This window comes from Papio anubis, chromosome 6, assembly GCF_008728515.1.
Source record: "Papio anubis isolate 15944 chromosome 6, Panubis1.0, whole genome shotgun sequence".
NCBI lineage: Eukaryota > Metazoa > Chordata > Mammalia > Primates > Cercopithecidae > Papio > Papio anubis.
In genome coordinates this window covers 60,188,575-60,212,080 of record NC_044981.1, presented here as the reverse complement: position 1 = coordinate 60,212,080, position 23,506 = coordinate 60,188,575, and the positions used below count along the sequence as shown (strand labels likewise).

General features: G+C 32.3%; 1 long non-coding RNA gene across 1 annotated transcript; it reads left to right on the top strand.

Moving 5' to 3' along the window:
- Positions 1-1,202: 1,202 nt before the first annotated feature.
- LOC116275453 lies at positions 1,203-14,428 on the top strand. The gene is made up of 3 exons (XR_004184562.1): positions 1,203-4,742; positions 5,680-5,758; positions 13,847-14,428. It is a non-coding gene; the product is annotated as an uncharacterized LOC116275453 (long non-coding RNA).
- The last annotated feature ends 9,078 nt before the right edge of the window (positions 14,429-23,506 follow it).

The window sequence follows — 23,506 nt, the reverse complement described above, 5'->3', positions numbered from 1 at the left end:
AAGACAATAATTCAAATAAATAAACTCCAAGGAGACTCTGATAAATGATATTAGCTGATATGCATTGGGAGACATCGAAAGGAATATTTAAAATTAACTAGAATTTTGTAGGACCTCAAACAAAAAAACAGATTGCAAACAGAGATGTGGAAATGACATTTCGGGCTGAACTATCAGGAGCTAACATGGATATGAGAAAATATAGAGAATGTTTAATTTTAAGCCAGTTTGATAAAAAAGCAGCGGTCCTTAGCTATGATTTACCATCATCTAGAGAGATTTTTAAAAATATAGCTTTTCAGTCCTGTTTCTCAACGATTCAGATTTGGGATTTTGTATTTTTAAAAACTCCACAGTTGATTGTATTATTCAATCAGGTTTATAAACCAGGAGATGAGAGTAGTTGATAATATCAGTCAGAGCAGCGACAAGAAAGGAAAGATTGGAACAGAGAATTTGGTTTTAGGCGAAGGAGACTACATTTATTTCTGGGGGCAATGGAGAGTTCATAAAGTATGTTTCAAGGTTCTCATATGTGAAATGAAAAAAAATAAGAATCAGGAAAGGGATTTTGAAAAACTTGTCTGAACATGTAATGCTGACCAATGAGAAGAAGTTGGGTAAAAAGGGAATGAAGAGAAAGTAAGAAAAAAAAAAAAAAAAAAACACCACAGTCTGAAAAAAGACAGCTGATTGACATATATATATGTGTGTGTGTGTATGTATATAATCATATATATAGGAATATATATAATTTCTATTATAATATTGTTGATGCATGAAAATATTTTGCTGATCAAACCTGTCAGTTTATGAACTTAAATGGCTTGATTCTAAAAGGATTGTGTAATTTCCAATGTGAAAATATTCACTCTGGAGGCAGATGTTGAGGCGGACTAGTAAAGAGGATTTTCACATCAGTGAGATCATAGAAAAAACTTCAAATATCACAGGTAACCTTCCACTCTGCTTAAAAAAGGAATTGCCTGCATTATGAATGAAATCAAAAACTTTAGCACCACAAACTGAAAATTATTTCAAACATAAACTATTGTTGTAGCTCCAAAGCAGGCAGGCGGGTAGGTGGAAAGAACAATATGTTAGACATAACAAAATAAAAAAAAAAAAAAGAAAAAAATGTATCATGGCTCTTCTTTTGTCAAATGAAGTCCATAATGAAATCATTAGATTTTGTGAAAATCATCTGCTATGCTGTGATGGAGGCGGCAGTGATGAATGCCAGGTCAAGGGAACTATGCAAGGAGTCTAGAACTGTGACTAACACATACATATGCATTAGATGAATTAATGACCAGTAAGGAGTACCTGGTATATAAGGCAATGTAGGCAAAAAAACTGAGACTGACACTTCAGCCAAGGCTTTGATCATGTCTAATAAATACTATTTTTTTTTACATGTGCTATGTCAAAGCATTGTTATCCTATGAAGATAAACAATTTTGTTGTAATAATAATCAAGTAGCCTATGTATTATTTATATATATATATATATATGCATACTTATGAACATCTCTCTACTATGCTACAGTAGAGATATTTTTATTCATAGTTTACAGATGAATAACTTAGAGTTTGGATAGGTTGGTAATTATTTGTGGGAGATCATTGTGAACCAAAGTCCAAGACCCTCCACAACTGTGTGTCTTTTTTTACACATGAACATGTCTTTGTTGGAAGGTGAGAAAAAGCAGGGGTCCCATTAAATATTTCCCGTTGGCTGCACAGACACTCTTTTCGTTATGCGCCTCAGAGGCATCACCATCACCTCATTAGATTCTGACTCTCACTTTTGCAAGGACTAACAGTTTCCCCAGATTCTCAAGAACTGCTTTGTTCATGGTTGAGAAGAGGCTGGGATTTCTGAGAAAACAACAGAAATCTGTAAAACAAAATACAAAAACATGCACACATAAACCCAAACACACGTATACGACAAGGATTTATTTTTTAACAAATATTTGAATGTATGCAGTTTGAATGAGACAGACAAAATCTATGCCTTTATGAAGCTAAGCTTATCATGGAGAAAGACAGACAAAATGAAAAATAATATGAATAAATCTTATGGAATGCTAGAAGGAGATTATTTGTTATAGGAGGAAAACATAAAGCAGGATAATGGCAATTGTGGATTAAGACGAGAATGCAATTTTGTATCGTGTGGTTGAATAGTCCTCATTGAGATAGTGACATTTGAGTAAAAACCTGAAGAAGATGTAGACTGTGAAATATTTGAAAGAGATTTCTTGGGAAGGGAATAAATGTACAAAGGTGTTATAAGAATAGCATGCCCAAAACTTTTGAGAAAACATAAGGAAGTCAATGTAAGTAAAGTAGACTAGTCAAGGGTGAGGTTAAAATAAGATGAAGTTAGAAAGGTAAAGGGGACTTTGATATGTATGAATCTGAAGGACTATAATGTTAAAAATGAGAATGGTTTATAGAGACCAAAATGTTCACATTGGCTAGTTATTCCATTCTTATCCTCTTTGGAGGCTACTTAGAAAGTCAAATTATAACCACAATTTTAATTAATGAATAAAACATTAGGAAAAAAAGATCCTAATATAATCTTGATGATGCTATCTCTAGCTAAATTGAGACATGTTTGCCTTTTATGGAGAGAACATTTCAACAGAGTGGAGTGTCTTTTGTCAAATCTCCTCATCTCCCAACATTGCTGGATGCATCCTGTCCCAAACTCTTTTAACACTTGTCTCTGCCCCCACACTTTTGTTATAAATTGACCATCTATCTTTTTTTAACTGAAAATTTCAGCACTGACTCTGCCAACACTCTACGTAGCGATACAGAGACTTTTCACTTATCTTCCTAATTGGTATGGTGGTGTCTTTGGAACTGCCCAAATCACTAATTAAATATAATGTGGTTGTGATATTTTAATCAAGAACCTGAAAGCAATAAAATGTTAAACATGTATCAGACCTTGGCTAGGTTGTTTTTGGTGCATGCCTATACTCTATCAACCCAATAAACCTAAGATGTACCAATTTACAAGTGGGAAACTTGATTGATTATGCTTGTACTAAATTTTATTGTTACAAATATCTGCCCTTTCCTGGGAGAGAAACATTCTTTCCCATTCCATTTCTGTTGGACTTAGTCGTATAACTTGATTTGTAGGTGAAAGACTTAAGAGTCACTTATATTTTATGTCATATGACCAAGCCCAACATGAAAGAGAAGTGTCTTTTTTCCTCTTAAACACAGATGTCAATATCCCAGATAGAGTATGATTCATTAACATTGGTCTCAGAGTGAAGATAATGTAAAGAGGATCGGTAACTCACTCTAATAATGGAGAGTGAGTGGGAAATAAAACTGTGTCATGAACCTCTGAAATTAGCATACCTGGCACATAGTAAGAGCCCCACATGTCAGCTATTTTCATTGTCTTCTTCATCATAAGAAGCTTATTACTTATCTTTTTTTACAACTAGGTATCATGTACTGGCTACAAGAACCATGTTTTCCAATTGGTATCTACGGTATTACTCAGCATAGCAACTTATGCACATATCAGAGTAGCTGCAGGGTAGGTAATTTAAAGTAATGATCAGAAGCACAAGTCAGAGGAAACATGATTTAAATTCTTGTTTGCTGTTATGGCCTGTGTGGCCTGGAAGTTTTACTTACACTCTGAATACTCACCAGTGAGTTAAGGTTAATGAGATCTGCTTATCGGTTTGATGAGCATTAGCTAAGATAATGTGCAGGAAGCCTTAAGGGCAGGGCACACCAATAAGTGCTCAATCAATGCTAGTTTTTATTAGTAGATGCTTGCTAGTAATGGATATAATTGGCAAATAAATTATTCTAACAATTCTACAATGGTTCTGTGCTCTTTCCAGATATTTCAAACATACGAAACACAATCTTGCTTTCTGTTAAGCTCTGCTTATGTTATTATCTAGATGTTTTCTATCTGTAAATTATTGCCTGCTTAACAACGTTTTTGGGTTAACAGGAAGTTTATTTTTTGGTTTGGTACCTCTAGTTGAGCATAGAAGTGGTTCCTGGTAGGTGCTTAAAAATATTCGCTACTTGGCCTTTGAAAATCCCAAGTATGTAGCCAAACTTAGATTTCATTTAGAAATCTCAGAGAGCCCATTAATGGATTCACTAAAGCCAAATTTAGAAAACTTCAAACTCATTCTTAATTCTTATAGGTAATAAATGTTTGACTCTCAAACACCATTACAAAAAAAAATTATGAATTAGTATTCACAGTGACAACTTGATATAATTCATTACTTCACTAATATTCTCAACAAACATTACAAGAAAAACAATCTCCTCAGTATATTAAGCTTGTGCTTTGTTTTTGTCATTCACATTAAATTATTAATCTGGATGTTCACAGACCTAAATATATTCAACCTTGGAAAATGTTTTATTTTGCTGCCAAATATCAAGTTATCATTATAGAGAGAGGTCTTTGTTTCTTGGAGATGTTTACCATAATGAACAAACTTTTGAGTTTTGTATTTAAATAGTTTCATGTTTTGCCTTGTCTGTTCCCACATAGGTATCAATTGTGAAATAAATCTTGATGAATGCCTATCAGAGCCCTGTCTTCATGATGGAGTTTGTATTGACGGCATCAATCATTATACCTGTGACTGCAAGAGTGGGTTTTATGGAACACACTGTGAAACAAATGCAAATGATTGCCTTTCAAATCCTTGTCTACATGGAAGGTAGCTATTTTTATTTTTTTTATTATTAGCTTTATGAAAATATATTTAACTCACAATATTTAAGGCTTATTGTCAAGGGAAAGTTGATAAAGATAATTTTAATTATGCTGTTTCATAAAACAAGAGCTAAGTACGTTTAATATGACAGATGCTGCCAGTTTTAGCTAATGCAATGTACTGATACATTATCTCTGCCCTTCTTTTATTTCTGTTCATTAGCATAAAGTAATTTTCTATAAATGTGGATTAATTAGACTTTAATATATTTAAAGGTAACTGCTCATGGTAATAGAACTAGCAGGTAAGATGATGAGACATTCTATTATTTGCTCTATGGAGAGATAATACCACACACTTAGTATTTAAAATGTTCCTAAATAAACTGGTTCTTTCATCCCTATGTGTATGAAAAGTATTTTATGACTCTATGAATCTGTGTAATAACTCCTCTGATCATGGATAAAATATTGGTTAATACATATCTAGAGTGAAGGTATTTCTAGGAGATGCAGGTGGCAAAGAAGAATATATCACAGATGCACCATGCTGCTTGCTTCTGCGTTACTTTTCTTTTCTAATTCTGCCACCTACTTTGTAAGCAGGGAAGGGAGAAAGAAGGTTGGCAGCTCATTGCAATGCAGCCTGGCCATCGCTAACTTCAGTTTCTCACATAAGCCCTAGACATACTTTTTATCTTTTAAAACTGTTCGTTCTTTTCATTGCCATGGGGAAAATGGCAAAAATGAAAATTGATCCATTTTTTCAGTCCAGTCACCTTCAAGGATAAGAAACCCAGGAATAAACTCTGCTTTGTATTGCTCATGGGAGTGCTTTTTTCACCTGAACTAGGAAAGAAAAGTTTAAATGGTGAAACTCCCTTGAAGTTATGCTTTGACATCTACTTATTTGAAAATTTAATTCTAATTATGTGTTTCAGGTGCACAGAACCTATTAATGAATATCCATGTTCATGTGATGCAGATGGGACTAGCATACAATGTAAGATCAAAATTAATGTAAGTCTTATAATTTTATTAAAGCTATATGACAAAAATTTTAATTTAAAAGAAAAATCAAATGGCTTGCTGTAGATTTCGAAGTCATTTCTTCCACAGTTGTTGATGATTTTACTGTTCTCTCATCTTTCCTCTGTGTTATTCTTTGGCTGCTCCAAACAAAACTATAAATCATGGCTTTTTTTTTTTTCCACCTTTTCCTTCTTTGTCTTTTGTTGTTACAAAATTCCACAATTCCCTTCCCTCCTACCGACTGCCCCACCAAACTAAATCCTTGAAGTATCCATTATCAACAGTTGCTCAGATGGCTTAAATTTTACCATCTGCCTCGTCCTCTCTGGTCTTAGGAGACAGAGGTATCTGTGGATATGTAGGAATTACATAGGATTCAATTAATGTAGATATCACAAGGAGAATATAAATACTGGATGTATATATCAAGAAGTGGGCAACACCTTTAATATTCTCAGGATATGTCTTTCAATCTTCAGGAGTCTCATGTGGTGTGATTGACATATGGTATTTTATATGGGATGCATCATTTGTTGAGAAATGTTGGTTGACTGAAGACTGTGACCGTTCTTGGTAGATGAGAATCTTGTGAGCCTTTTGGAATCCTTGGGAGTTCTTCCAAATCATTTTTGATTGACAATAACATAGTAAAGGGAGGATGCACACAAACTAAAAGCTTTTGTCATTGTGAAACCATGGATATTTTATTATATTCTTTGTGTCTCTCTCCCTAGTCAGTAAAGCATAGCTATACTAGTTCTGACATCACAGGATCATGTGTGAGAACGCTCATGAAACACAGTAGCTATTCAGTAAGTGGCCCTTTCAGAGACGGGTGATGGAGTAGTTAAATGAGAACCAGGATTGAAACTCTGTATTGCTACTTACCTACTGTGTGTTCTCAAATTACATTTATTTTGAAATTATGTTTTGACTATTCAATAAAAGTAATCACAGTAACTACCTCAGGTTATTGCAAGAATTAAATGAGATAATGCATGTAAAACAATTAGCACATTTTCTGACACAGTTTTAAAAAGCATAATTATCTGTTGATATTGTGTTTATTTTGTTCTGGATGTGAAAGCCATTCTTGATGTGGAAAAGGAAATGTAATAAATAAATTCCCTGGTAGAGAATGAATGAACCATACGTCCTGTTTGCATTACCACAAATATTGCCTGAAGTAATCTCTAACACCTTATTTCTTGATAGTACAAATATCATATTCTTTGTTTTGAATTAAAATATCAGTAAATAGACATTTTTGACATATGTATGTATGTATGCATATACATACATACATACACAGCCAATATTATGACAGCAATTGTTAAAATTCTACCTAAATGCTTCTAGATTTTTTCCTAATATTGTTATTTTAGCATAAGAGCAAACTCATTATACTCAGTGATATTTTTGTCTTAGAAGTATATGTTAGGAGTCATTCCATTAAAATGCAAAGAGTCTTGATTCATTCTTTTTAATAGCTATAAAGTATTCCAAATAAACATTGAAGACCATGTTTACCTGATGAGAGTACGAGCACACCAGCTTACCTATATCCTATTAAATGAAATGACTTTTTACAAAGTGTTGACTAACTTCATGAGGAAAATGCGGTTTATCATTATTTTAATTTACATTTTCCTAGGTTACTATCAAGATTGAACACCTTTCTATACTATTATTTGTCATTTGTAGTTCTTTGTGCCTTGCCTGCTTATAGCCCTTTTTCTTTTTGCTTACTTGCCCTTTACTTTTTGATTTGTATATATTAGTTTAAATTATAGATAAAATCTACTAGGTTCTGAAAAAATGCAAATCTTTTACAGAGTCTGGACACCCTCACTTTATACAGCTTATGAATTGTGAGATTTTCATATTTGTCTTTACCTTTTCCTTCCTAAATGGGCTTTGTCACTCTCCAAAGAAATCCTTCACACTGTAATATCTTAAATATATTTTTATATTATCATTAACTACAATTATAGAATTCATGATACTTTTAGTGCTTTAACTCATAGTGAATATATTATGATTGATAAAAACTAGAAATCTAACTTAATGGTTTCTTTTAAGCATAATGATTTTTTCCAAGAAATTTTATCAAAGGGTCTCTTAATTCTTTCTTGATTTGGAATGCTTCGCTTTTCATATAGTAGATTTCTATATATGGGTTAGTTTTTGGACTATTCTGTTTCTTGACTTTTTATCTCATTTGTACTAGTACCATCTAGAATAATTATTATAGTTTAATAATTTTTAAAAAAATCTTGTCATGTTTCACCAATGCATTAAGTGTACTCTACATGTAATTTTGCTCATTCTGTAAATCTTAGATATTGAATGTCTATAAGAAATTGAGATATAATAATCATTAGATATACGTCCTACCTCACCAGCTCCACATGGAAAGTGATCTACATCTCTCTCTCATGCTGTATCTCTCTATCTTACTTACTAGCTGACCTATTTATTTTAACTTCCTCTGCGGTACAATGCTTAGATAACACACTCTGAAGGAGATTCATGAACTGTTTTTCAAGGCTAAAGACTCAAGAGAAATGGAGAAAGATAGGCAGTACTAACTGAAAAGTGCACTCGAGTCAATATAGGGCAAGGTGTTATATGTGAAGTTCCTTAGGAGTGGAAAAAATATAGTTTATGTTAGGGCTGGATGGGCAACAACACAAGCAAAATTGCTGTGATGGTTAATATTGAGTGTCAACTTCATTGGACAGAAGGATGCAAAGTATTATTCCTGAGTGTGTCTGTGAGAGTGTTGCCAAAGGAGATTAATATTTGAGTCAGTGAACTGGGAAAGACAGACCCACCCTCAATTTGAGTGGGCACAATCTAATCAGCTGCCAGCTAGGCTAGAATAAAGCAGGCAGAAGAATGTGGAAGAACTAGACTGGCTGAGTCTTCCAGCCTCCGTTTTTCTCCCATGCTGGATGCTTCCTGCCCTCAAACATTTGACTTCGAGTTCTTCAGCTTTTGAACCCTTGGACTTCCACCAATGGTTTGTCAGGGGCTTTCGGGCCTTCAGCCACAGATGGAAGGCTGCTCTGTCAGCTTCCCTACTTTTGAGGTTTTGGGACTCGGACTGGCTTCGTTGCTCCTCACCTTGCAGACGGCCTATTGTGGGACTTCACCTTGTGATAGTGTGAGTCAGTACTCCTTAATAAACTCCCTTTCATATATACATCTATCCTATTCGTCCTGTTTTTCTAGAGAAACCTAAAACACTTTGTTTTGTTTTTTGTCCAAGTGACAATTAGAGGGAAGCTTTAAAAATTAGAATTAATGCTGGAGAAAAGCAAATGCATGCCTGGGGAGAGAACATATGCTATGACTAGTGAAAAAAAAAATGTAATTTAAGTTCTGGATGTGCACACACAAACAGAAAAGAAAAGTGAGAAGGGCAGCATAGAAAGCAGATATTTTTCTTTCAAGTTTGATAAGACTTAGGAGGATGGTATGTATCCTCATGCACCATGTGTATGTACATGGAAGCAGTATTATTTTTAAGATATCAAATAATAAATATATATGTTATGAACTAAAATGGAAAAAAAACTAACTGCAGAATTAAAAAAAATCATGACTTTCTTAGATGAAGTAGAAATAAAAGAATGTGTGCTTTAACTCCTAGTGAATATATTGTTATGAGCAGACTTAATATAAAGTAAGGACTCATGTAAGTTCTCTAAATAAAAAGGAAAGAATTAAAGAACTGTGTATAAATAGCAAAGACATGGAATCAACATAGGTGACCATCAGTGGTGGATTGGGTAAAGAAAATATGGTACATATACACCATGGAAAACTACAGAGTGATAAAAAATAATCATGTCCTTCACAGCAACATGGATGCAGCTGGAGTCCATAAAACTAAAGTAATTAATGCAGGAACAGAAAAAGAAAATACCCTATGTTCTCACTTATAAGTGGGAGCTAAACATTCAACAACTGTGGAGATAAACATGGGAATAATAGACACTGCGGACTAGAAGAAGGTAGAGGAAAGGAGAGGAGAATGGTTCAAAAAAATGACCTATCGTATACTATGCTCACTACCGAAGTGCAATACACCCGTGTAACAAGACTGCACATGCGTCCCCTGCATGTAAAAAACTAAGTACGCACACATGAGTGCATGTATTTGTGTTTCTCTGAGTGTGAACTGAAATTTATGAGCTTTTAATTTAATATAATTTACATTTTGTCTGCCATGTATATCGTGTATGTTTTTCTATTTTTTGTTATTCTTTCACTAGTACATAGTGGATTCTGGCATTCAGAAAATTATTTTCATGTATCCAAATTTACTTTATTACAGAACTCTAAAGGTTCTGTGATTTTTGACAGGTTTAAAAGAGACTTATTTAACAAATTTTTCTCATTCTTTTTATTTGAAATTAAATGATTGAACCATCAGAATGCTTTCCAGGAGAGGGTTTGAGTTTTGAGTTTGAGTCCATCCCCCCTCAACAAATGGTCAGCTTTTTCCTACAAATTATTTTAGAGAATATCACTATCCTTTAATTAGAAACAAATCCTTAAAATAAACAAGATATTGCAAAATGGGAACATTTATTACACACACACAGAGTACCTTGCTTTTTCACTTAATCAACCACAGATTATTCTTTTATATATATATATGTTATATTATATATATATTCTATACTAACATATATTCTACTTTCTTCTTATTAATATTCTATTGTGTGGAAGTACCATATTTAATCAGTACCCTTTTTTGGATATTTAAGACAATTTATTGCTCTTAAAATTCTTTCTGTGTTTTAGGTGCAGAAGTTTGAGTTCATTCTATGCTATTTCATAGCAGAAAATAATCACCACTAATCTTAAGACCCCCTCTTGCTCATTCGTTTGTGTGTGCCCTACCATACTTGTGTGTTTATTAGAAATATTTTCTTATGTATTTGTTCTGTTAAAATGTGAATATTACTTCTTGGTATATGCATCCTTTGTTTAAATAAATGCCACTATGCTCTCTAGGTATTTGTCCTCTAGCTATTCCACTATTTGCCCTCGTCCCTAAATCTTGAATCCCTAAGTTAGGGAAAGCCTGTGAATACTCAGCAAAAGTGAGCCCAAACTTGGATCAGAAGAGTAAAACAAGTGGGGGTAAGAGAAGTTGCATTTCCTTTTCCAGCCTCTTTTGACTACCAGCAGCAAGCACATGTCACTTACAATGCTACAGATTCCGTAGTTACATCTGATTGAAGTGTTCTCAGTCTTTTGGATTGCCCAACTCTGTAGCTTGCAAAGTAAAAACCCACAGAATTAATGAGATTTTGAATATACACATTTAAAAACACTTGACTACACTAGCAGTTCTTATTCAGAACTGGCCAAAGTTCACGGAATTCTGTGAAGGTTAATCCCCCCTTTGCAGGGGGAATGGTAGGGACTTAGTAGGTACCTTGTTCTGTTCCCACTCTTCAAATTGTACTTCTCTCTCTATCTGTTTCCCTTTCTCCAAGATCTTAATTGAGGAAAGCGTTCTACTACTCAAAACACTAATGCTAAAAAATAAAACGTGATGCCATGAGAGAAGTGTTATGCTAAAGATGACACTGGGTAACTTCCTTTTCTAGGAAGTTCAGAGATCACAGGACAACCCTGTGGATCTAAACCACATCCCTCAGAAAGAACACAACTATCTGAGTCAGTGAGATAACTGTCACATTTACTAGCCCAGTTAGTACTTTGCCCTGTCTAAGAATTTCACAATGAATATATCACTGCCCTGTTCCTTTCATGCTCCTGTACATTTCCTGGCATAATATTTTCAGTACAAGTTGAATGAATATATCACTGGGGTCAAGCTCAGTTGTCTAGATTGCCCTGGTGTGCAGGATTCCTCCCGGCTTCCATTTCTTTCTCTAAATACTCAACCTTTTATATATTTTATTTTCTGAAATTACTTTAGTGAACTCTTTGGGAAAGCACTTTATTATATTAAATAGAATATAGCAAAGCAATATAAATGATGATGAACAAAAGGAAAGGCATCCTTTTAAATTTTTAAACCAGGAAAGATCAAGAACTTTAAATGACAATTTGATTTCTTCTAAAAAGAAATTGCCTTTGTATTTCCCATTAAGCTTTCGAATTAATTTAGTAAAAGATTCTTGAAACCCTGGAGACAGAACTTTTGGCAGTCTAAAAACGATCCCTGTCTTCCCGTGGTAGATACAATTCAATTAGTTTATGTAATGTTTTCTAATAAGTCATTCCATACATATCTGGAAATAGAGCTAAGGGAGAAACATGTTTCCATGACACTCCCTGTGGAATTCTGCATTTCTCTTCCATAAATAAAACTGCAATACCTACAGGATAGTCTACTATGTGCCCTTGGTTTTTCTTAACAAGTTCACATTTTCAGCAAAAGTGGAACAAATATCATAGCATTTGTTTACAAAAACATACTTAGTTCTATCACTTGTGGGGGGTGGGGGTGTACAAGATTACTATCTAAGTTCCAGGCATGACTGGAATATTATACTGAAGTGCCCAATTCATTTCTAATTGAGGATGACACTAATTAATCTCTCGGATTATTTTTAACATCATCTAATTTTCCAGTAGATAAATGATATTAATGCAATGGCTTCCATAATAGTCTTGTCAGTATGAGATTCTGTTGTTAACACTTTTTAAAAGTCACTAAATATTTGTAAGCATAGGTGTCAATTAATGAATAATAATTCTAGAAAATTATCACTTTTCAAGGTAAAATGCTGAGGAAGTATTTTATGTTTGCATATGCAATTATCCTTGAGAATGTAAGAACTCAAGACCTAGAGTGCAAAATGATTCAAGTTGGTTTAGGTTCATTAAGATATCTTTAGATAACTCATTGAAAATAATCAGTTTTACTAATGATGTCATAACTTTCCATAAATTATTTCTCAGAATTATGGGTGCAAATCTTTTCAGTTTACATTATGAAAAATGATGTCATACCATGTTTGTGGTACTATGACATGTGTTTTCTACAATGTAAGTGTGTATATATATATGTGTGTGTGTGTATATATATACACCCTAAACTGTAAACTTAAAAGCATATGGTATGATATGGTAGAAGCTAAATATACAGAGAAACATATTTCTTGTTCAAATTAAGTGCCAAAACATTGAAATACAGGCTGACTGAGCCCTTGGCCTTCAGAGTGGAGAAGAAAGAAAGATAATATTTACTGATCACATATGATGTTTAAGACACAGTGCCATTATTTTATTTAAGTCTCATAGCACACCATATGAGGTGGGTGATATTATCGCCATTTTGCACATCAATGTAGTTACAATAAATAAAATACCATTTGTTGAATAAATAAGTAAAGCTATGAGAAATTCTAAAATATTTTTAAGCATAAAAAGTAATAGGTATTATCCAGACAAGACATTTACACTTCTGCAGCTATAGGTGTCAGTAATGCTGGACATACATTTGGACAAATGCATGGGAAAAAGTAGGTAATTAAAAGATTATGATTGGATTCAAACTTCAGCTGTTACAGGAGTTTTAGGTATTTTACATGGACATAAATCTATTGTGAAGTGTTTGTTCTAAGTATGTGATCAAGCCCAGAAATCCTTTGAAATTTCATGGAAGTACTATTAATCATTACCCTAGGAGAGCAGAGTTGAACTGGGGCTGTTTTGGGAAAACTCAGAGGTATGATAGACACTAAGGGCTAGTGAATTCTGTTATTATCTGCAGAGGAAATTTGCTTTAGAACCATTATTGGGGGCAGGGGCAGTTCTCTGACATGATACATGTTTTTATAAAGATTAATAATGATTTTTTTCTTGGTAAATCAGCAATAGAATATTTGACAGAGTCTTTCTGATAATAAAAGGTAAAAAAAAACACTATTATAAACATATTTCAATTAACAGAGGAAGGAAATGTCAAACAAACTTGCACATCAGTTTTTTAGATTATGTTTCAATAAAAATATAGTTTTATTAAAATGGTCAGCCTTATACTAATAATCAAATTTGATTCTCTATTTCTTAATCTAGGACTGCACATCCATATCTTGTATGAATGAAGGCTTCTGTCAGAAGTCAGCACATGGATTTACTTGCATTTGCCCACGTGGATACACTGGTGCATATTGTGAAAAAAGCATTGATAATTGTGCTGAGTCTGAACTTAATTCAGTCATCTGTCTTAATGGAGGGATTTGTGTTGATGGCCCTGGACACACTTTTGACTGCAGGTCAGTATTTATTTACCCACAAGTAAGTAAATATATATTTAGGAGAGCTTATAATCATCCCACTAGTAATTCACTCTGCAATGTAAATACTAAGTTTTCAAGTAAGATTTTATCTCATATATATATCTATATATGCACAACTTAGAAAATAACAGTTACAAAATGGCATTGCTTATATTTTCCAAATATCATATATTCGTATCACGCCCATGTTTTGCTTTCCCGGTTAAATCATCCCTTATTTTATAATTGTTTTTATCTCTTCTCCTTTCTCAAAGTGGGTTTTTATTCTTTTTCTCTAATATTTTATACCAAATGAATGATTTGTTAATATTTCACATTTATAGCATAATTCCTAGCCAGAGATTCATTTCTGTTACTACTATGCCTATCTCTTGAGATCTTAATAAGTTATAAAAATTTTATTTGAGTTATAAAAGCAAATTATTCTATCACTATATTTTTAAACCACTTTTTAAAGGTATAGTTTTTAACTGTTTAGGAGATGAATATTTTTTCCCTTTGTTATTTCTGATTATATAATATATCCAATTGATTGGTCATTTGAGAATTTAGTCACTATCTGTTCAACTTGTAAAATAATAACTGAACCCAGGTATTAAAAAATATACACACGTACTTTACCTCCTTTCAGTCTCATTTGTGCCAGGAGATGTTAAGTTAAAATTTTTGAACTGTATTTCTGTCATATATCTTAAATTACAGACAGGTTTGCCATGTATATCTTGATATATAGTTATTTACTAGTAAAGTATACTTATCATTTCTATATTTTATTATTTCTTTTTAAGACACTAATATATTCTGTCTTCTATACAGTACTGTCACTTCCCTATTTTCTTTGTTCAGTATCTAAGGAGTGTTTTGCCTATTTTTATATTTTGATATCTACTGTATCATTTATTTGGTGTATATCTCTAGTAAGACACACATAGATGCTAATTTCATATAAGTTCAAGAATATTAACTTACATTTAGCATAGGCAAACAATGTTTATTTATTATTATGACATAGATATTAGTTATTACACATTGTCTAACATGCCATTTTTGTTTGTTATACACATGCGCCAGACATGTGTGTGTACCTGTGTGTGTATTTTAAATCCTTCTTTCTCATATCTTGTGTTTTGAACATGCTTTCTGTTTATTGTACTTTCGTAGTTTGATAAAATATAGTAAACATGTTTTTTATACAAATGGAAATTATATAAAACAAAATTATTAAAATGACCACTGCAAGGATTATCAGGGTTATAACCTAATAATTGCCTGGACTAAATCATTAATCATAAATTGAACATGTATCTCTGATGGATACAGTGTTAAAAATCAGAATTCAATTCATGGAAATACATTTTGTTCATTAAAAAAATTGATTATCAAAATAAGTAAACATAAACCTAAAATGTGTATTTTTACAATCTGTTAGTATTTGTTAAATCAAGCACTGTAAGAGCTCTTAGTCCATTTAGTGTTGCTATAACAGAATAACAGAGACTAGACTAGAGGTTTATTTGGCTTATGTTTCAAGTGGCTGAAAAGCCCAAGAGCATGGCATAGGCATCTGTTTGGCTTCTGGTGAGGGTTTCATGCTGCACCATAGGATGGCAGAGATGTGAATGTGGAAGCTGGAATGAAAAAAGGACAAAACAGGAGAGGCAACCTTGCTTTCTGATACCTACTCTAACCAGAACGAATCCCTTCTTGAGAGAATGAATCCAGTCTCAGGAGAAACACTTTAATCTATTTTAAAGGTCTATTCACTGTGTAAGGCACCACCTCCCAACATTGCTGCACTAGGAATTAAGTTTCCAACATGAGTTTTGGTGTGGACATCTAAACCATAGCAAGCTCCTTTATAAATATTCCTTTTAGGGAAAAGTTATTTATGGGCTAGCTAGGTTCATTTTTTTTACAGTATGAAGCCAGTGGAATTCAGATTGAAGATGCCCGCTTCTTTTCTTGGCATATTTCCCAGGAACAAGCATGGGCATTCATTACTGCTATAAAGTTATTCAAATTGTATTTAAATATGAGTCATCTGTCTCCAAAATTATCATTGCTGATTCAATGTGTTTAAAATCCCCTGAAGATCTGTCAATGGTAATGCCTTGGGTGGTGCAGTTTCTATTGGGACTCCATGCTACAGTTGGTGCCAAGTCAACACAGTCCTTAGATAGTTTACTTACCAAAGAAAACTCATATTCTAGGAGGTAGTGCTTTTCAAGTTAAATTATCAGATTTGTTCATGGGTTAAGGGTTAATCTATAACATGTTTATGTAAAATCATAACAAAATTATTATTTGATATTTAGAAAAGGAAACTGAACTTATTGTTCTGAGTCCTATTTTGTGTTCTCTAAATTTAATTAAAAAGAGTCATGTTGCTGTTAAAAACCTGGTAAAATATTTTGTTGTTATTATCTTTATACTATTTTTGCTTCAGTGTTTATGCCAATCATAGTAAAAGTTAATGTCTTCATTCTTGTTGCTGGTTTGTTAATGAGTTTGCTAAAGTTTGTTGACTTTAATTGGGAAAATTACTCAACTTTATAACTTTGCACCTTAAGGGTATTTATCCTGAGGTCTTACTTGTGAGGAAAACTATTTTATTCAAATATTTCAGCCTTTAATGACCTGCAGAATATTCCATAAGCTTATTCTTATGATTATTTTAGAATTTTTTTCCAATTGAAGTTTAACACTGAATGACATTAAACAAACAAAAAAGATAAAGACTGCACTACCCTTTTAAATTGCCTGTAATTTGTTTAATTCCCAACCTAAAATATTTTGCCGTGTTGTAAGATTCACATATTAATTTTAACTTGGTGAAATGTAAATTTCTTAGATCTTATCTTTGACTGAGGATGATACAGTAAATGCTGTCAGTTTGCTTTCATCTCCATCACTGCAAAAATGAAACCAAGGAATCGTCTATTTTCCTGAATGCTGTATGTTATAAATTCAGTTGATTCACTTCTTTCACAAAAGTTAACATGACTTTTATTTAATTAAAAACCACATAGAACATATTTATTCCAATGACTGACATATAGAGAACTTATAATTTAATTCCCTTCTGTTTTTATTTCTGGAGTTTTAAGTGTTTATTCAAAATATGTGGTGTCATATGTTTCTCTTATTTATTTTTTCAAGTCGGGAGAATTTTTTTAAATTATTATTCTATTTGTCTTATGCAGATTGATACTGATTCACTCTTTCTGCATTCTACTTTGGGTGGCAATATTGCTTACATATTGTATATCACACGTTACAAAAGTTTCTTTGATGAAATTTTTTTTTTTTCCTTTTTAAAAATTTTCAACTTTTATTAGAGACTAAAGGACACATATACAGGTATGTTACAGGGGTAAATTACTTGATGCTGAGACTTGGGATCCCAAAAATCCCATCACCTGGGCCGTAAGCCTATGTCCCCTTTTCTCCCTTCTGCATTTAGTGATCCTCATTGTCTGTTGTTCCCATCTTTATGATCATGTGTATTCAATGTTTAGCTCCCACTTACATGGAGAACGTATGGTGTTTCGCTTTCTGTTCTTGTGTTAGGTCATTTAGGATCATGGCTTCCAGCTCCACTCATGTTTCTGCAAAGGGCATAATTTCATTATGTTTTGTGGCTGCATAGTACTCAATGGTATATATGTATCACATTTTCTTTTTTCGATCCGCTCTTGATGGGCACCTAGGTTGATTCTATATCCTTGCTATTGTGAATAACACAACTTAAAACTCTGTCCTTCGTGTATTTCACTTTTTTCAGTCTTTATATTTTTGTTCCTTCTCACATTTTTATTTACTTCTCAAACTTTTATCCAGTTTTTCTGAAATTTTATTATTTTAGACTCTTTTATTTTTTAATGCACCTTAGTTTTTCATTATTTTCATTCATTGTAAATGTAACACCCACTTAAAAAGCCACATTATTATCTTCTGTTTACAAAGTAGTTTATTCCAAGAGTTCGATTTTTTTCAAAGTTCATATAGCTGAACTCATCATTTTATTGTTACAGAATTACGTTGACTCAGAGTGTCAGTTTTTACCATTTTGTATCCCTGCTTTATTGATCTTCATGGTCGTTACCCAGATATATCAGAAGACCACTTTCATATCCTAACTCTATTTGCCAGATTCTTATTTATTGAATTATTTCTGTGTCTCCTAGACTATTTTAAATGATAAGACTGAACCATTAAGTGTCTGGGCAAAGGCAAGCATTAATAATACACAGGAACACCCATGAAAGCCTATTTTTACTACATGTGTTGTGGTTGCCAGGGTCTAAGGATCAAATTACTGCACAAATATGAGTCTAATAATCTTCCTCTATTGTTAAATTTTGAGTATTGGACCTCTCCAGGTCAGAGGTGTATCAGATTTACACTTTGTTCATTGCTGATTTCTCTCATGAAAACATTTTATTATTTTAAATTATTTTAGAACTAAGACAATGGTACATAATTAAGATAGCTAGTATTCATTTAAAAAAAAATCTTCCTAATGCAGTAACTAAATTTTGAAAGATAGGTAGATTTTTTGCTTTTTGGCAAGGATACATTTGTTATGGTAGTTAGCACAGATATACATACAGAAGAGTTTTATTTTGATGCAGAAAGAAAAAAAATTACCAAGAAACCCAGATTAGATATAATTTTTTACACTTTGAGTTCAATGGTGTTGTCTAATGTTCTCAGGCACATGTAGAGCCACTGAACCTGTTAGGAATTTATATTCTGTGCAACAGATTTGTAAATTTATAAGTTGATTTATATATGGAGTCCTTTCAAAGCAAAATAAACCTCATGTTGTCTCAGTTAAATTATGTATTTGATATATACAAATATAAAGCTAGGTATAAACCCATTATATTTATTGTTGTTATATAACTATAAAAAAGTTTTAAAGTTCAATGAAAGCTATAAGCCTAATTGAATTGTTACCATTAAATGCCAATTTAATGTGATACACTCTGATGTTGCTACCTTATGACATTGTCTACGTCAGTGTCCCCTTGCTTCAGTGTGCCAGTTGAAAATATAATTCTTCCAAAGCATGGTTCATACTGTAAATCCCTAGTGTGCTATATAATGATCATAGGTAGATTCTTTAAACAGGAAGGGAAGGGAAGGGAAGGGAAGGGAAGGGAAGGGAAGAAGGGAAGCGAAGAAGGGAAGGAAGGAAAGGAAGGGAAGAAGAGAAGGGAAGGGATGAAGGAAGGAGGGAGGAAGGAAAGAAGTAAAGAAAGGAGGAGGGAGGAAGGAAGTAAAAAAAGGAGGGAGGGAGGGAGGAAGGAAGGGAAGGAAGGACTTAAGTCTGACTGTTTGGAAAGTGACTCTGGATAGTAAAATGAATGAACCACTGACATATAGTTAGTCTCCTTATTACTGTGGACAAATAGATAGGCAGTATTGCTTTGCATACTGAAATAAAATAAAAGCTAACTATTTCAAGCAAAATAAGCTAGTATTTCTTTTAGATAAATAGTTACTTAGATGTTAGGTGTGCAGTAACATATCATTCTATAACCATATTTCAGGTGATTTATAGAGAAGTGAATGGACATTTTAAACATCTAACTTATTTTTAGTAATATATGTTTTAGACAATCCAAACATTTAAGTGATTGACTTTATATTACTTAATGAAGAAATGCCAATCTAATAATATGCACATCTGAAGTAGAGAAAAGTTACATGACAAATAATAGATAAGATTTTCAAAGTCTTTGCCGTTCCCAAACTGTATTTAATTTAAAATAATTGAAAATATTTTTGTGCAGAAAATATAATACCTGATGATTTCATTTCTAGTTGTAAACTCAATTGAGTTTTAGGGCTGAGGGAGATTATAGAGATTACCTTTAGTGTCCTAGTTATTACATAGGTGACAAGGCAAAGGCCTAAAGAGGTTTGTACTCTGTCAATCATCAAAACTGAAGTCAGAATCAGTGGGAAAGTCAATACCAGAATTCAATGCATTGCTCATTTATTTTTATTATAGTATATTTTATTTGAAATATGAAATACAAGAGAAAAAATATATGGTAAAAAGAGAAGAAATATTTATAGTCAGATATCATGACTATTCTCCTTGCAGTTAAACATCTATATTGCATTTTATTTCCTGGTGCAAAGTTTAAAGACATTAATGACTTTGTTCAGTGTAATAATGGCTGCTTTCAGAAATCCATAAGTATTATTAACCATGTGTAACACTTTAATAGCATTTTAATGCATGTAAGTTTTATTAAACTATAAAAACTATGTTGAAATTACACTAAAATTCAAATTAGGCTCACACAGCAGAGGACTACAGAAATAAGCAAAAACATTATATATAACTTTTTTCAATCTGTAGATCACACAGAATTTAGGAAATAATTTATAAAACAAAGCACTGAGACACAAAGATAGTTGGTTTGTTTTTAATATGTTAAACCCCGTTCCAGGCATTTTGTTTTTTCTCCATAGTGCTCTCTGCCTTTGCCTTACAGACTCCTCATCCATCCCCCCAACTTTCCCACCATCCAGCTCCAAATTTCCCTTTAATCTTATATGATTTTTTTCCCAGATTTGATTCTCCTTGGTCATTATCTCCATATTTTTTAAGTGTTTCATGTTCTTGTCCTTATTATTTACTTAAGCTTTATTACTCTTTCTACCTTGAAATGAGCATAATTAATTCACAGTAATTATATATTAAAAGATTAGTAAGCTTTAATGTTTGATTCCTCACAGTTTCAAGTTTCTTTTTAAAAAGATGGCAGGAAAATCAGTAAAAGTGAATTATTTTTAATTATATATTCTTAGGGACAACAATATCCTATGATATTGTTAAACAAACTATTTGAGGGAAGTAATCCATACTGGTATCATACTGAGGAAGGACAGATGCTATTTTTTTATATGCTTTGATAAAAAACTCCAAAATAAAGGCTAAGAGAAGTTAGGTAACTTATCATGGTTACAGGGTAGAGATATTGATTGTACACTAATCCATTTTCAACTCTCATTAATCAACTTAGCATGAAGTTAATTAGTTTTACAACTTGAAAAAAGATGTTGGTATTTTAACAGCCGTAGTTTAGGTGACATTTTATTAAATAGAGATTATGTTTTCAAAAATAAAAGATGGAACATGTAATACTCTAAATTTATGACTAAATTATTACTTCACAACATGGAGAGATTCAAATTTAAAACATCAACCTATTTTAATTTTTTAATATAAAGTATTCTTATTAGTAATTATGTTGTAATTTTAAAATTATATTTTATCCATCAAATTAGTAGGCCTTTTCCTATATTCACATGTAAGATTTTTTTTATAATTTCATTTCATAATAATGAAATCTTTTTCTGATGACCTCCTAAACTATCACATATAATTATATGTGATAATTACTTATAATTACTTACTGAATATTTTTCTTTGTTCATGTTTTAAATAAAATTACTAGAATTTCAAATTTCCTTAGGATTTTTTAAATTATGTATTTTTGTACTTTAGTTCTCCAAATCAGAATTTTTGCAATACTTATCAGATTTTTCAAATATTATTAACAAATTGAATCAATCTAAAATATAATTTTACTAAATAAATATTATTATAAAATAATAAATTAGAATTGCATTAAAATTTGTGTATTTCCAGCTTTTGCATAACCTTTGGAACTGATTTTTAATATAATACCTTATACACCTTTCCTGTTTAGTCCTGTTATGATTTCTACTTGTCTTAGTCATTCCATAGATAAATAAATAAAAATATATTTTGAGTACTGAGAATTTATTATGGTTTGCCTTTCAAAATACCTGGCAATAATTTATGATCAAATTATTACTCTTGAAAGGTAAATCTAGATTATTTTCTAGATAAAATAAATGTCAACTGCACTAACTGTGATGGTAAACCACAGTTAGTGATCACATGTTCAATCAAAAATTTAAACAAGTAACAGAAAAAGCCTGTGCATTCAATATAATAGATTTTATTCTATAAAACACAAACAGTGTTTGCTCAACAGCATCAAGTTCAATTTTAAACATACATCTGTTTATTCCATTTGGGGATACAATTAAGATCACTTTATTACCATAAGTAGAAAATAAAATGGGACTACTCATTTAATTCACCAAGTGAATTTACATTAAAGAGTATTTGATTTCCACATAAAATTACACTGAAAATTGGCAACTGCTGTATTTTTTTAGGCAACTAATTGATTTCAAAATAAGATTAAAAAGTTAATATCATGGTTCATCTAATTATTTTATAACTTAATTCAGCAAATATTTCTTGGAAAACTACTATGTACCAAAAAATCATTGCAGCTGGAATTTGAAAATTGAGAAATCATAGCTGTACCTGTATTTCCTTCAGAAGTTCTTATAAATAGATTTTAGCAGAAGAAAATATGTATGTGATATATTTTAATAGGATGATTATGTCCATTCAAAATTATAAATTAGTTCTAGTCTCCAATCATAAATATGTGAATTTTTGTGTATATTAAAATATATTTGTGATTGTTTCACAAATAAATATACACATATATTCAAATTCCTTTCCTTTGATGAAGTAGAAATAAGTTTCTATTGTTTAAAACACCTTTATCAAACATAGGTTGCTTTACTATATCATCAGATTCCAAGAGCCAAAGAGGAGCATATATGATCCATAGGATCAAACATGACTAATTACAATTCTGTATTTCTTGAAATCAAAAGGAAAAATGAAGGAAAATAAACAATTTAACCATATTAAAGAGAGTTGTGACACTAATAATTATGGTTTTATGATAGTTTGTTTGGCATAATTACCAGACAGTTAATGAGTTTGGTGGTTTTCTGCGGCAAGATAGAGAAATATTAAAAAATGTTTCACCATTTAAATTTTGGTAAGAATAAAAGTGAATTGTTATATGTCACATTTCTTTTAATTTACTAAATAGATTGTGAAAATAAGTAAATATTGATGTCCAGTTCTACTATCTTTACTATTAATTGCTATACCACTTTACTAATTCCTATCAAAGTTAATCTTTAATAATACTAAACAAGTTATACCAAGTATACTGAATTTTCTAGAGAAAGAGTTAATGGCTGTCTCAATGCAAAATGTGATGCCTTTAATCAATAACAAGTTTACTGTAATAAATTACATACCTCCAGATAATTTTAATTGTAGGTATGGCCCATCTGAACCAGCCACTGCAAAGACATTAGCTGCAGTAGGTGAGGCACAGCCAGGGTTACCCTCCACAGAACAGGCAGGAACCACGCCCCTTTCCAAGTTTGTTGGGTGGGAGCCCTGCCCTCCTGGGCGCAGCTGCAGCCACCCAGCCGTGGCTGTGAACCCAGGCATCCCTGTGCTCTGGGGGCCCTGGGAAACCTACCCTATGGCCCCACAGTG